We start from the raw sequence: 16,339 nt of genomic DNA on the forward strand, positions 1-16,339 counted from the left end.
CTGACAATGTCTTTATTTCTCCTTCATATACGAAGCTTAGTTTTGCAGGGAATAATATTCTAGGCAGGGCATTGTTTTGTTTCAAAAGAGTGAGAATGGGGCCCCAGTCTCTCCTTGCTTGTAAAGTCTCATTAGAGAAGTCTGGTGTTATTCGAATTGGCTTTCCCTTGTATGTTACTTGCTTCTTTTGTCTTACAGCTCTTAGATTGCCTCTTTAGTTGATATTTTGATCAGTCTGATGACTGCATGTCGTGACTTTTTCCTGTTTGCATTGAATCTCCCAGGGATCCTCTGAGTTTCTTGAACTTATATATCAAGATTTTGAGCAAGGCCTGGTAAATTTTTCTCTATTATATCTTCAAACAGCTTGTCCAACCCTTGAGTGTTATCTTCTTCCCCTTCTGGTAACCCTATGTCCCTCACGTTAGGTTTCTACACATAATCCCACAGCTCTTGTAGGCTTTGCTCTTTTCTCTTGTTTCTCTGCTCTATTTCTGTGACTGATTTATTTAATTGGAAGGTGTTATCTTCAAGCTCTGAGATTCTTTCTTCTGTTTTATCTACCCTGTTCTTGAGACTTTCCACTGTATTTTGTAGTTCCTTGAATTGATTCTTCATTTCCAGGAGTTCGGTTAAACTTTTCTTCATTGTGTCCATTTCTTTTTCCATATCCTGGATGCTTTTTGTGGTTTCTCTGTGTTGGTTATTGAGTTGTTGTTGCAGCTCGGTGAGTGTTCTTCTGATCCACAGATGAAATTCCTCTTCTGTCATTTTGGTTGCCTGATTTTGGTTGGTGCCCGTTTCTAGGGGGCTAGGGCTCCTCTTTGGGGGAGAGTTTTCCATTTGGTTCTTCATATTTCCTGAGTTCCTTCACTGATTTCTTCCCATATTTATCAGTTGTTGTTTCTTTTCTTTAGGTTTTTCTTTGGGTATTCACACGCCTTGTTTAGTTTCTGAGCTGGAAGGTGGTGTCTGTGGGTGAGATTCGTCCACTCCCTGTCCTGATAAGGGTTTGCAGGATGCTCTCCCTGTCAGTAGGTCGCGCTTGTTTGGAGGAACAGGCTACGCTGTTGTTTTTATGCCCTGTTATCAGCTCTTGTTCATGTAGAGAGAACTCTAGTGCCTCAGGTGGTGGGTGAGGCCCTGGGACTTCCAGGTGTGTCCTTTTCTCCCCTTCAGTGAGGGCTAGTCTAGGAGAGAGTCTGGGCAGAGCTGGGTTGGGTAAGCCTGCCCTCCGGCTACACCAATGTCGTTAGCAGGTGTCAAAGTTCTGTTCTCTGCTTCCAGGCAAAGCTTTCACGTCGGGGCTGGAATGGCCCAGCTCAGTCAGAGAGTCTGCGTGTGGGTATGGGGCTGTCTGAGACTCGCAGTCTGGAGTGGGCCTGGCTTCTTTCCACCATCCCCAACTCCGCAGCTACTGCTGGGCCTCTGCCCGCAGGCCAGACCACACGCCACCACTCCTCCCCTGGCTGTGCTGCTGGTGGGGAGGTTCCCTATTTGGGAACACCACTTGGGCTGGGTGCAGGGCCTCCCTTTGGGGGGAGTATTGCCCTCTAGGACGCTGAACTGCCCCTGAAGGCACACACACAGCAGTAGGCTGTTCACAAATATCCCTTCTGTGCCCCAGGCAATGCGAGGCCTCGGTGCAGGGGATGTGGTCTGCAGGTCTGACCTCTGGGTCCCAGAGTTCAAACTATATCCCACCAGGGAGAGCAGTGCCAGTCCCAATTCACCCACAGGGAGCCCAAGCTGCGCCTATGTCTCTCAACCTCAGAGTCTGCCCCGTTCTCCTGGGATCACCGTGCCAGCAGCACCTGGGAGGGCTGGCAGGTAGGGAGCTCACAGTCTGAGTTCCCCTTAGTCAGCTGTAGGGTCCCAAAAGGGAAGGTCCCATTCCCTGTAGGTGCCTCCGGCTGGTGGCTATATTGTCTCTCTGTCTCTCTGGGCAGCTGCGGGTAGGGTCGGGGGAGAGGGGGAGGAGGCAATATGGTGTCTGCCGTGCGGCTCGGGTCTGTGCACACGGAGGTGCCCCGAGGGAGTTGGGAGCCCGGTGCCGTGTCCGCCACTGGCTTACTGCTCACTGGCAACGGCCATCGCTGGACTGGTGTCCGCAGGTCTCTCCACTCGTTGGGGAGCCCACCAGCAGTCCGGGATGCAGGGGAGGGGAAATGGCCAATACTTCCTGCTGGTCTCCGTGCCACCGGCAGTCCCAGCTTCCAGTTCTCCTCCGTGACCTCCCGTGGAGTCTCCCGTGGAGTCTCCCGTGGTCTCAGGTACTCCTCCTTCTGACCCTCATCCGATGTAGGCTCTTCTTGCTTCTTTCTTCTGATTTCTGCTAGAATCTATCTTTTCTGCAGAGACACTCTGTCTGGCTGTGTTTCTCATCCACCATCTTTTTTCGGCTCCTCTGTATTTTTAATTATATTTTCCAAACACTGTCAAGACTTATCAGACACAATATCAACATGTAAGGTACTACCAGCCTTCACTGTAGAGGGGTCTTTTCCGCTCAGGCTTCTGGTCATAATACACAATTGTGCAGCAGTTGTGCACACTGCCCTCAAATTCTGCAGGCAGACTGATGCCTCTGCCTATTTGGGATCTACAGTCCCTCCTAGAACAGTCAGACTAGATTTCTACAAAAATAACAGAGTAGCAGTTACTCTACTTTCAGCATCCCTGGCATCCAGACCTGAAACTGATTCAGAGACCATGGGGACTAGAAACCCAGTCTGGCTCACACATGTGCATTGAGTAGGCATGAGAATCTCAACTTCCCCTTCTTCCACTTGCCTGAACACTCATAAACATGCAGAAGATACCTCCTGCTTCTCAACCTCTCCATGACCTAAATCTGCAGCCCCAAATTCTGAGTGCATGTCCTGGGATTTGAGAAAAATGAAAAAATTATCTGAGGATTGCAGGCCTTTTTAATTATCATGCCCAGAGAAACAGTAAAATGAGAGCATAGTCATGCCATTTTCTTTCCTTTGAGTTATGTATTCATCTCTTTAAACTTGTTACCAAAAGTAGCTATAAATTAACCATAACTCACACCCTACAGCATAACAAGGCATAGCCAATCACTAGTCCATGCTATTTCTCTAAACTATGAAAATACTGAACAAACAACTTTGATTCAGCCCACTTCTTGTTCCCCTTTTTTTGTCTTTAAAAATCCACTTGTACCTGCTGCTACTTGGAGTGTATATTCAGGGCAACTTGAACTAATACTCCCAGGTTTCAGTCTTCAACCTGGGCACAAATAAAATCTTTACTACCATTAATTTTACTCCAGCTTTTTCCTTTTAAGTAGACATATCATTTAGAATATGTTGGAGCAAGCTCCATGAGGGAATCTCTCCTCTGGTTTTATTTACCTGGCTGTAACACCCAAAGAATGTAGAGCCAGGTGATCTCGCTTGGAGCCTGCACATAAGGGCTGTCCTCTATCTTAGATTCACATGACAGGGCTGTACTTTGAATTGAGCATGTACAGAAAACCCAGGGGAGACATTTTCTGCATCATGAGAGCTCAAACAGACATTTTAGAACCCCTTTTTCAGAGTAGTGTCCTTTGAATTTCCAGATGTTGCCCAGTGACCTGCTGTATTTTTGTGAGGGGCTCCTGACATAAACAGAATCTGGTGGTAGTGAGAGCTCAGGGCCACAAAATATCTAGAGCCATGATCACAACTCCACCTCCCTGTACACTGAATTACTGTACTAAGGTATTCTTGTCTATCATACCCAAGAGTTAGCTGATTAAGAGCAGGTAATATTCCACCTGGATCCAGGGTCAGCTGCTCCACCAGGGCAACTTCATTCACTATCCTGACCCCAAAGAGTCAGCCTGAGTCTCCTTTGACTGGACCACCATGGGGGCATCAGCCCAGGCTCACCGTAATCCTTCTCACCAGCACCTGAAAGTCTTTGAGACATTGACGATGTCTTGTTCAGACTGGGATCAGGCTGACAACAGGGTCTAATTATACTTATGCCTCAGATAAAGAGAAATGTGTCATCTAGGTTTTATTTTATTCCTCACAGATTCTCTTTGGTTGATGCCCAGATGGGAGATGTTCCAGTTTCATGATACTTGGGTGAAGAACAAGGAGGGAGTCTGGAGATACAAACTGAGAAAAAGCAATTGTTTCCATTTCATATGGCCATGAGGAAAACAGGTAAAGCAGACATGGTGCCTACCATTCGTGAACTTTTATTCTAGACAAAGGGATAAATGGCTGCATCATATGGTCAGTACAAAGAGGGGAAATGTACAAGGAACTCTGGCTTCATTTGGGCCACTTCCTTTATGTTGTATGAGTTCTGACGTCACTATATGAAGGGCTGTTTATAGACAGAAAAAGTTATTATTTTTTGCTTTTACCTTGCTAAGAATAAATATTTAGCTTCTAATATAATTGTCCTAGAAACCCTAAGGGGTTTAGTTAAATTGCCTGTTATTGTGCATTATAAATTAAACAAGGAAGTGGCTAAAATAGATTAAAATTATACAAACTCTGGGAGTCCAGTTTCTGTTGGGCAGGATTAGGAAAGACAGACCTAGAAATACCCAATGACAAAGAAATGAGAAGCCCAGGGCCTTCCTGCCCCAGCCCTGCCCAGATCCACCCTCTTCTCAGGCCTCATCCAGGTCTGGCCCCACCCTGGAATTTGACACCATGGAATTGATTAAAGGAGATCATATTCTGGGGAGGCTGCTGCTGCTACCTCTCTAGAGCAAATCTTCACAATTTCCTGAAACCAAAAAGCAGATAAATGGAAGCAAAAATCTATATATTTTGAGACCTTAATTTTTTCTTCTTTATTAAAACAGATGCTTCTAGAGAAATCCCACTAAGCAACCTGTTTTCCATTCTTGCAGATGCAGTAATTTCTCCACAATTAAGAAGAAAATAATTATAAATAGAATATTGAAAATATCCCTTTGTACCATACTTTACTCTTTCTTTATGTATTCTTTCCATCTGTCTATATTTAGCTTTTGTTTTTCTTTTTTTTATTTGCCTTTGAAAGGTAAATGGCAGGGTAGCTTTTTTTTTTTTTTTTTTTTTTTTTTTTTGAGGCAGGGTCTCATGCTTTCACCCAAGCTGGAGTGCAGTGGACCATCATAGCTTACTTCATGCAGCCTGAAACTCTTGGGCTCAAAATATCCTCCTGCATCAAACTTCTGAGTAGCTGGGACAACAGGTGCCAACCACCACATCTGGCTAATTTTTCAAATTTTGTAGGTATTAGATCTGACCACGCTATCAGGCTGGTCTTGAACACCAGGACTCAAGCAATCCTCCTGTCTTAGCCTCCCAAAGTACTGGGATTACAAATGTGAGCAGTAGTACCCAGCCTACATTTAAATTTTATTCCATAGTTTTTTTCTTTTTAAAATCAATGATAAAAAGAAAAAGAAATGGAAATTCTGGACCCTTCATCAAAATCCTGAGAATTATGGCACTCTTAGTACCCAATTCCTAGGCTGCTATGAGGATTAACTAACACACTAACTTTTGCAGCACAGTGCATCATAGCATACTTGTGAGTACTTAGTACATGCTCAATAAACTTTGCCTTAATGTGTGTATACATAATATATTCCAAAGGCAGACTTTCTCAGACATTGCTGCTGTAGAACGTCATATTTCAGGATGGTGATTGGTGGTTTTGACTTTGGATCAAAAATATTTGTGTTGTGATAAGGTTTGGAGTATAAGGGACTCTCTGTGCTGTGCCTGATGTCTCTAGCTGAGTGCTACTGATAACGGGTCTGGGGAAGCAACATCAGTGTTAACTGAGAGCTTCTTATAGAAGCCAATTCATGAACCACTTCCAAGCCTACAGAATCACAATACTTGGAGTGGGGTCAGGAATACCAAATAATTTATATGCTCATTAAAGCCTGAGAGACAATGCTTAGATAAGTGATCCTCAGTCCAGTCTTCCCATTAGAATCACGTGGCCAGTTTGAAGAAATGCCATCACCTGTGTCCTGTCCATAGACCCTATTGTTGCAGTGAGCTATGATGACACCCATTGCCTTCTGACTGGGGTGACAGAGCAAGACTGTCTCCGAAAAAAAAAAGGAAGAAAGAAATTCAGAAATGCAGGCTTTACCCCAGATCTTTTGAATTAGAATCTGCATTTCAACAAAATCTCTAGCTGATTGTTATGCACATCAAAATTTGAGAGATACCTTCCAAATCACTGTGACTTTTCCACCTGAGAAATATACACAACTTATCTATAATGTAGGCAGTCAATAATCTACATGCCTGTGTTGGTGCTCTTAATTTTATACTTTGTTATTAACAAAAGTATAATATCTACACTGGTTTTGTGGATCTTATGCCATTCTCTTTTGTCAGAGAATACATTAGAGAATATTAACATGTGTGAACTAAAATCCTCAACCCCTACCGGCTGACTGAATGGACCCCCTCGTGGCCAGAGGAATATTCAAGGGCAAAGTTGCCTGCCAGGAGGAGGGAGGTAAGACAGGCCTTATCATGCCCCCCTCCCTTCTTGGAGATTTCCTTTGTAACCCATTAATAGGCCTGAGGGTATGCAAGACAAACCTGCAGGCCTTCTATTTGCAACAAATGGTGGCTTACCTCTGGTAAACAGTTTATGTTAAAACATTCCACCTCTTTAGACAAAGCATGTGTCTTTAGCCAATTACAATCTAAAGAATCTTTAAACCCACCTATAACCTGTAAGCCCCCGCTTCGAGATGGCCCTCCTTTTTGGGCCAAACCAATGTATACCTCCCACACATTGATTGATGGCTTTACCCATAACCCTTGTCTCTAAAATGTATAAAAACCAAACTGTAACCCAGCCACAGCGAGTCCACTTGCCCAAGGCCTCTTGGCAGTGGCTCCGGGTCATGGTCCTCAAATTTGGCTCAGAATAAATCTCTTTAAAATTATTTTACAGAGTTTGGATTTTTTTCCGTTAACACATGTTAAAAATTGTGTTATTGGACAATTCCAGTCAGTCATACTAGTCAGAGCCAGTTCTCTTCACTCGATCTTTTCACCTGGAGTCAAAGAACACTGTCCATGGCCACTTGGCAAATATGTTCTCCCACCCTAGGAACTAGTGACATTCAGGGATGTGGCCTTAGAATTCTCTCCAGAGGAGTGGGCATGGTTGGGCCCTACTCAGAGAAGTTTATGTGGGGACGTGATGTTCGGCAACTACAGAAACCTGGTCTCTCTGGGTGTTGCACAATTCCCATTCCACACTAAGGATTTCATTTTTCTTTATAGAATGTTCTTTAGGAATTTTTGCTTTGTATGAACAAGTTTTTGATCCTTCCTTTCAAGGAGTACTTTGGATTTTTTGATGTAGAAAAGAAAATATTCAAGATGTTTTATCCTGTTTTATCCATTAACCTTCCCATTTCTTGAGGTGATGCACACTCTTCACTTTATACTGGTGGCAATTCTAGAAATTTAGTATCATAATATGTCGTTGCCCACCCCTTATTATCCAACTTTCATCACCAATTTTTGATTCAGCAGTACTGGGCAGTAGAGCTAAGGACATACACATTTAAAATCCTTTTAAAATATTCTAAAGGTTCTGTCAAAAATGTTATTTTAGCAGTAACTTTTTTAGAATTTTTTATAACTAGGTTGATAATTGGAGAACACCACTAAGAATCACATTACTTTTTGTAATAAAACAGGTCTTGCTGTATCTAGGCCAGACCTGCTAATCCATCTGGAGCCAAGGAAAGAGCCTTGGAATGTGAAGAGGCATGAGAGAGTAGCCAAATACTCAGGTAGGTGGGAGCAAATGAAGTAGATGACAGGTGTAAGGTTCAGTGAATGGTCAAGGAGGAAGACGGACTTTAAAATGTTTTGGAATGTTCTGCTGCAGTGGAAATGGTTTCTGAGAGGCCTGGGTTTCTTTCTCTTGCTCCCACATAGGGGCATCTCCATCTCATGCTCCAATATTCTCTAAGGACTCTACTTCCTCTTCAGTGATCTTCTTTTACATTTCCAGTGAGAGCCAAAGTCCTCTTTGTGGTTTACAAAGGATTGCATGATCTGACTGCTCTTTCATTGCTTTGGGGGAGACATGAAAATACTGTGCGTATTTTTGAGGAATTCTATGTTAAAACATCTTTAAGTTCTATTTTTGTATCATAACTGAAATGTGTGGGAGTAGTGGTGACAGGGTTTGATTCTAAAATCCTGAGAACACTACAAACAGATGTTGCATGTTTTCTGCTTTATGAGCATTATGATTTCTAATCCTATGTGGGTTTCAATTGGGATTATACAGAAAATCACACATAGTAATTTTATCAGAATATTTTCTAAAGCTTCTCACTAAATATAAAAACCTAATGTTATTTTACTTCAAAATATAATTATTTCAGCATTAATTGAAATTGGTAATTTACACTTTATATACCCACATTCTTCAACTGTATTATAGTTTCTTAATGTCATTGGGAAACTTAGAATATTTCTGAGCATATATTAAACTCTCACTTCTCATTTTAATAATTATAACTATCAGAATTTTATTTGTTTAATATGGAGTTTACTAAGACTGTCATTCATATATATGAGACATGAGGATATATATATATTAAAATATATATGTATCTGTATGTCCATCATCTGGTTGTTTAAAAAAATTGTATATCTTTATTATATAAAATATAATGATTTGATGTGTATACATTGTGAAATGGTTAATACAATGAAGTTAATGAACATATCTGTCACCTCACATAGTTAAACTTTTTTTAATAATAAGAATCCATGGTCTGGCACAGTGGCTTCCGCCTGTAATCCTAGCACTCTGGGAGGGTGAGATGGGAGGATTGCTTGAGCTCAGGAGTTCAAGACCAGCCTGAGCCAGAGTGAGACTCCATCTCTACTAAAAATAGTAAAACTTAGCTGTGCATGGTGGCAGGTACCTGTAGTCCCAGCTACTCGGGAGGCTGAGGCAGGAGGATTGCTTGAGCCCAGGAGTTTGAGGTTGCTTCGAGCAAGGCTTATGCCATGGTACCATAGCCTGGGCAACAGAATGAAACTGTCTCAAAAAAAACATAGTGAGAATCCTTAAAGTCTACTGTCTTGGTAAATTTTAAGCATACAAAACATTATTATTAACTACAGTCATGAACCTATACCTTAGATCCCAAAACTTATCCATCTTATAACTGAAACTTTGTACCCTTTTAAGAATATGACCCCACTTTCCCTGCTTACTGGCCTTGGAAACCACCTATGTATTCTCTACTCCTATGAGTTCAATATGTTTAGATTCCACATATAAGTGAGATCATGCAGTATTTGTCTTTCTGTCCCTGGCTTATTTCATTTAGCATAATGTCCTCTAGAATTATCTATGTTGTTGAAATGACAGGAATTTATTTTTATGGCTGAATAATATTCTATTGTTAATATATACCATATTTTCGTTATCTGTTCAGTATTTACAAATGTTTAGGTTGTTTTCATATCTTGGCAATTGTGAATAATACTGCAGTGAACACAGGGCTGCAGATATTTCTTCATGATACTTATTTCCTATGGTTATATATGTGTGATTGCTAGATTGTATGGTAGTTCTGTTTTTTGTTTTTGTTTTTGATTTTTTCCAGAGAACCACTAGACTGTTTTTGTTGTTGTTGTTGTTGTTTTTTAATGAATCTACCAATTTCCAACTCACCAATAGTGTACAGGGTTTACTTTTCTACATACCCTTGACAACATTTGTTATTCTCTGTCTTTTTTTTTTTATATTAGCCATCCTAACAGATATGAAGTGATGATATCTCCTCTATCTTGTCATTGGAAAAATATCTATTCAGTCTTTTTCCTATTTTTCAATTGTATTTTTATTGTTTTTTGCCTTTAAATTGTGTGAGTTTCTTATATATTTTGATTATTAACCTCTTATCAAATATATGGCTTGCAAGTATTTTCTTTCATCCTGTAGGTTTTCTTATTGTTTTCTTTGCTGTGCAGAGTTTTTTAGTTTGGTGCAGTCCAACTGTATTTGGTTTTGTTGTTGTACTTTTGGTGTCATATCCAAAAAGTCATTGCCAATACCAATATAAAGAAAATGTTTTACATGTTTCCTTTTAAAATTTTTAAGGAAATTTATGTTTTCCATTTAAGCCTTTGTTTTATTTTGAGTTAATTTTTGTGTGTGGTGTAAGAAAAATGGTGTGATTTCATTATTTTGCTTGAGGGTATTCAGTTTTTCCAGCACCAAGTAGTGAAGAAACTGTACTTTCTGCATTGTGTATTCTTGATGCTCTTGTCAAGGATTACTTGACCTTGTATGCATAGGTTTATTTCTGGCTCTCTATTCTGTTCCAGGGGTCTTTGAACATATCATCCTGTTTTTATTACTAGAGTTTTGAAATATAGTATGAAACCAGAAAGTATGATACCACAGCTTTGTTCTATTCCTCAAGAATGTTTTGGGTATTCATAGTCTCTTGCAGTTCCATATAAATTTTGGATTTATTTTCTATTACTGTAAAATATGATCTTGGAATTTTGATATGAATCCAGTTTAATTGGTAAGTTACTTTGGATAATATGGAACTTTAACAGTATTTATTCTTCTAATCCATAAACATGGGAAATTGTTCGATTTATTTTTGTCTTCAATTTCTTTAAACAAAAATTTATATTTTTCATTGTAAAGATCTTTCACTTTCTTGGTTAAATTTATTGCTAAGTAATTTATCATTTTGATGCTATTATAAATGAGATTGTTCTCTTTTTTATTGGATAGTTTCCTGTTAGTGTATGGAAACAAAACTGATATTTGAATGTTAGCTTAATATTTTACAAAATTACTGAGTATATTTATTAGTTGAGCAGTTCTTTGGTGTGCAATTTGTGGTTGTCTGTATATATAAGATCATGCATGCCATCAACAAATAGCAAAATTTTTACTTCTTTTCAATTTAGATGATTTTTATTTATTTATTTGCCTAATTGTTCTTAGGACTTTCAGTACTATGTTAAAATAGAAGTGCTGAAAATGGGTACAATATAACCTTGTATTAATGTCTATAAATTTAAAGGAGCAAACACCTCTTCCAGTTTTTATAAACTGGTTTCAGCAGGTAAAGATCTTCTCCTTTTGGGTTCCATGACTTTTGTTGTGGTGAGGAGTTGTATTTGGGTCACAATGGTGCTACTGAGTCTGCAGTAGGGTCTGCCTTTGGTGAGCCTATGACCAGGTTCTTGGGTGGTTATGCATTATGTCTTATTTCTGGGCCAACTGGATTGCCTTCAGAACCTTAATCAGTTGGGCAGGCACTAGGGCAGGGTTCTGCATTTGGTTCTGCATTCTGCATTTGGGTCCGTACGGTGGGCCTGATCCCAAGGGTGTGAGTGTAGCTCCAATCAAGTACCTGGAAGAGTTTCCCCAGGTCACTATGTGGGTGTCTAGGTGGGCAAGACTTGCTATGGACTGTGGCTAAGAGGTCTGGGACTGAGTCACAGAACTGCTTCTGAGACCACAGTAAAGGCCAAGTTCTGCAGGCCTGCCTCCATGGCCATGAATGGGCATCTCCCTTCAAGTCTCTGGATTGGAAGATCTACTCTGGATGGGCCAGGATGAGTTGGAGACAGTTACAGAGTGACTTCATAATTCTCAATGAAACCAAGTTGGGTGTGCCATATTCTGGTCTGTAGACAAGACCAGGGGTCCTCAAGATTCCCACCTAAATGAGGGCTGTCTTTTCCAAATGATCCCTCTTGGTCTTGTGCTTTTGCAGGTTTTCATAACCCCTTTCCTGAATCCCAAAGCTTTCATAAAGGCACTTCTTTTGAGACAGGCTCTCATTTTATCCCTCATCCTGTTCTCAAACTCCTGGCTTGAACAACCCTCCTGCCTATGCTTCCCTTAGTATAGCTGGGGTTACAGACATGAGCTGTGGTGCCTGTCTCTCTCATAAAGGCGCCTTGTTCATGGATGGCTGCCAAATTATCATTCCTTGGGGTGGATATACAAGCAGGGGAACTCTCAACATCTTGCTCATGTCATTCTCCTTATACATGTTCACTTTCTATTTTGTTCTATTTTAGATTTGTCTGTAATTTTAGATTCAGATGTTCAGAACAATAGGCTAGAATTTACACAATATATAAAGGTAGATAATTAATAGACAACCCGCAATTGTAATATTCACTTGTAAATTTATGTTTACTGTAGTCAAAAAGGAATCATTAGTATTTCCATTCACTTTCGTCAACCTATATCTAAATGATGATAAAATTTATTCCTAAATGTTTATATTACATCAGTGACTCACCATATTTAACAAAATTTATATTTTTCCTTTGTTCAGAAATGTAAGGCTTTTCTCTCCTTCTGAAGGCTGGATTACAGCTTTTTCATTTTGTGCAGAAATCAATATATTAATGTAATAAAACATTATCTTTAGTGGCTTTTTAGTGCTTATGCATTAAAATATTCTCATTAGAGACTTTTATTAATGACTGTAGTGCATTTTCTGTGAAATTGTATTTTTGTACACCACATGCCAATACCTATTCTCATAGTCATAGTTGAACATTGTAGTTGCATAAAAAATTATTTTTTAATGTTATATTAATGTTTCATACAGGATTTTATGGGTAAATGTTTATGTTATTGTTTTCTTTTTCTTTCTTTTTTTTTTTTTTTTTTTTAGACAGAGTCCTATTCTTGTCACCCAGGCTATAGTGCTGTGGCATCAGCCTAGCTCACAGCAACCTCAAACTCCTGAGCTCAAGCGATCCTCCTGCCTCAGCCTCCCGAGTAGCTGAAATTACAGGCAGGCACCACCACATCCAGCTATTTTTTACTATTTTTAGTCGAAATAGGGTCTCACCCTTGCTCAGGCTGGTCTCAAACTCCTGACCTCAAACAATCCTCTTGTCTTGGCCTCCCAGAGTGTTAGGATTACAGGCGTGAGCCACCATGACCAGCCAGTTTTTCTGTGTTTGATAGAGACTGGATCTGGCTCTTGCTAAGGCTGACCTTGAACTCCTGACCTCAAGCAATTCTCCTGCCTCACCCTTTCAGATTGCTAAGATTACAGGCATGAGACACTATGTCTGTTCTATAAGTACATACCTTTTGTTGTCAAAAATTATACAGCATGGCGGGGCTTGGTGGCTCATACCTGTAATCCTAGCACTCTGGGAGGCCAAGGTGGGCAGATCACTCAAGGTCAGGAGTTTGAGACCAGCCTGAGCAGGAGTGAGACCCTGTCTCTACTAAAAATAGAAAGAAATTAGCTGGACAACTAAAAATACATAGAAAAAATTAGCCGGGCATGGTGGCACATGTCTGTAGTCCCAGCTACTCCAGAGGCTGAGGCAGAGGATTGCTTGAGCCCAGGAGTTTGAGGTTGCTGTGAGCTAGGCTGACACCACGGCACTCTAGCCTGGGCAACAGAGCCAGACTGTCTCAAAAAAAAAGAAAAAATTTATACAGCCATGTTTATGAAGTATACATTTCCCTTGACTTGCATATGTACATATATATATGGAGATACATATACAATTCAAGCATTTTTTTTTTTTTTTTTTTCTGAGACGGAGTCTCACTCTGTTGCCTGGGCTAGAGTGCCATGGGATCAGCCTAGCTCACAGCAACCTCAAACTCCTGGGCTCAAGTGATCCTACTGCCTCAGCCTCCTAAGTAGCTGGGACTACAGGCATGCATCATCATGCCCTGCTATATATATATATATACTTTTAGTTGTCCAGCTAATTTCTTTCTATTTTTTTTTTTTTTTTTTTTTAGTAGAGACGGGGGGCTGGCTCTTGCTCAGGCTGATTTCGAACTCCTGAGCTCAAACGATCTGCCCGCCTGGGCCTCCCAGAGTGCTAGGATTACAGGCTTGAGCCATCATGCCCAACCCAAGCAATTTTAATAAAGGGTAATCATTGGGTTTTTCTGAAACTGGAAAGTCACAAGTGTCTCTTTTTTCACTTTCACATCGCCAAAAAGAATGGTTGTAATTTTCCCCTGCATAATGGCCCAGGGGACATTGGAGCCCATAAGAGGGCATTATTTCCCACTGGGACAATAGACCTCTCTACGAGATGCCTGCTATTTGATGTGTTGTCTGGAGAAAGGACTTAGAACTTGTGCCAAGGGATGGATGGGCACTGCACAAAGTGGGTGTTCCCCAGCCATTCTGGCAGAAGCTGGAGAACAGGGGGACACTGGCTGCCAGAGAGGAGTGGGGGAGGCTGCTGGGGTGCACTGACTGCAGTCCTCCTGTGCTGCCTGTCTCCTGGTCCCCCACCTCTCTGGGGCCCAGCCTGCTTCGGTTCTTAGAGGACAGAGAGTGTGGACTGTTGCTATTCCTCTTGCTATTGGAGTGAACCTGGTTGGTATCTTTCAAGTCATGACTGCCCCTGCGTTGTCTGCTAAGATCAGGACTGCCATGGGGATGGGTCATTCTGGGCTGCATCAGGCGGTGTGGTTTGGTTGGTTGGTTGGAATGAGATGAGGCAGTGGTTGGCAGTGGAGACACAAATGAGGATTTAGGAGTCAGGGGATCTTGAGCCCTACTGTGGCTGTGGACATCCATAGCTGGGCTTCTCCATTGATCGTAGAGGGCCCAAGCTCACCTTCTGGCTCTGGAGAAGGCTTTTTTTTTTTATTTCCTTGCTGCTCTTGCAACCAATTTAGACTAACAGGACTGGAAACCCAACGACCCACCTGCAATCAGGATCGGGTCCCCTTTAAACGTACTGCCATGGCCTCAGAGTGGCCGGGCGGTGCAGTGCCAGAAGCGTGCGGTGCAGGGTCTTGAGCCTACTGTCCCCTTCCTGCTCTCCGAACGCCAAGGCCTTTGCTCGCCCCTCCGCGCCCAACTCTGAGGCCCCAGCCACGGGGGACAGGCAGTCACCAGCCGCTGTGTGCAGGCAGCGTTGGCGGCTTCTTGCTGCTCCCGCTCTGCGGCCGGGCGCACTGCTCCACACGGGGCGGCTCTCGGGCGCCAGGTGTGTGGGCCGCGCGGAGCCCAGGCCCGCTGCTGCTGGGGAGGGGCGGCGCGGTCACTGAGAGCCGGCGCCTGGGGCCGCGGGTGACCCAGCCCATCGTGACGGCTCAGGCGGCCGCCAGCGTGGCCTGGCGTCGGGCTCTGGCGGTTCAGCCCCGGAGGTGCCTACAGCTCGGAGCAGCCCTGGGGAACCAGGAGGCCGTTCGCTGGGCCAGGCCCCAGTCTGGTGGCTGCCGCCCTTGTCGGAGCCCAGGCCCGGCCGCGGGTGGCGCTCCAAAGCCCCCCTGGGGTTGCCAAGCTGCCACGGCTGCTGCGGAGGATGGCCCGGAGGGGTGCCCCGGGAAGCAAGCAGCCAGCCCAGCGCTCGGAGGGTCAGGGGCAGCGGCCGGGGTTGAGGTAGCCACAGCTCAGGGGATGGGGAGTCCTAGACAAAGGCCGAGGGGCCGATCACACAGGGAGTGCGACTGCCACCACCGCCATGTTACGTGTCTGCTTTCAGATTTTATTGATGTTATTTAATTTATTACAGCTATGCAAGATAAGTAAATTCTGTGATCTAATGTGCACAGTGGGGATGATAGGTAATCATACTGTGTTGTGTACTTGAAATTTGCTAAAAGGGTAGACCTTAAATTTTCTTAACTCACATAAATAATACTATGTAGAGGTGATATATATGTTAATTATGAATGGTAATGATCATTTTGCAGTGTAAATCAAGTTGTACACCTTAAATATATAGTTTTTGTATGTCAATGATGTCAGTAAAGCTGTTACACAAACATAATATCACTAGAGGATAGTCAATATTTGATCCAAATTAATAGTTACCTGAAAACTCTCCATTCCTAGAGTATTGTGGATATTTGATTTGACTCAGAGCTCAGATAATATGTACAGAAAAATTAGTACATGAAAGTTCACAGAAGCATAATTCCCAATAGACAAAAAGAAGAAACTACCCAATGTCCATAAACAGATTTTTAAAATATATATTCATGGAATGGCATATTATTCCACATGGGAAAAGAATGAAGCATTTATGTATGCAGAAATATAGATAAATCTTGAAAAACATAACAAGTGAAAAAAGTCAGTCACACAAGAGTGCATATTATTGGTATGGAATATCCAGAATAAGAAAATCTACAGAGACAGAAGGTGGATTAGTGGCTGCCTAATGCTGGGGAAGGGAAGAGATGTGGAGTGACTGCTACTGGATGTGAGGTTTATTTTTTAGGTGGTAAAAATATTCTGAAACTAAATGCTGGGGATGTGTTTCACAGCTCTGTAAATACACTAGAAAATGATTAGCACACT

The 16,339-nt window shown here is 42.1% G+C and overlaps 1 pseudogene; it reads right to left on the bottom strand.

The window, feature by feature from the left end:
• Positions 1–13,935: 13,935 nt before the first annotated feature.
• Positions 13,936–15,865, bottom strand: LOC142874968 (interferon regulatory factor 2-binding protein 2-like; annotated as a pseudogene).
• Positions 15,866–16,339: the final 474 nt, after the last annotated feature.

Source organism: Microcebus murinus, chromosome 13, assembly GCF_040939455.1.
Source record: "Microcebus murinus isolate Inina chromosome 13, M.murinus_Inina_mat1.0, whole genome shotgun sequence".
Classification (NCBI taxonomy): Eukaryota; Metazoa; Chordata; class Mammalia; order Primates; family Cheirogaleidae; genus Microcebus; species Microcebus murinus.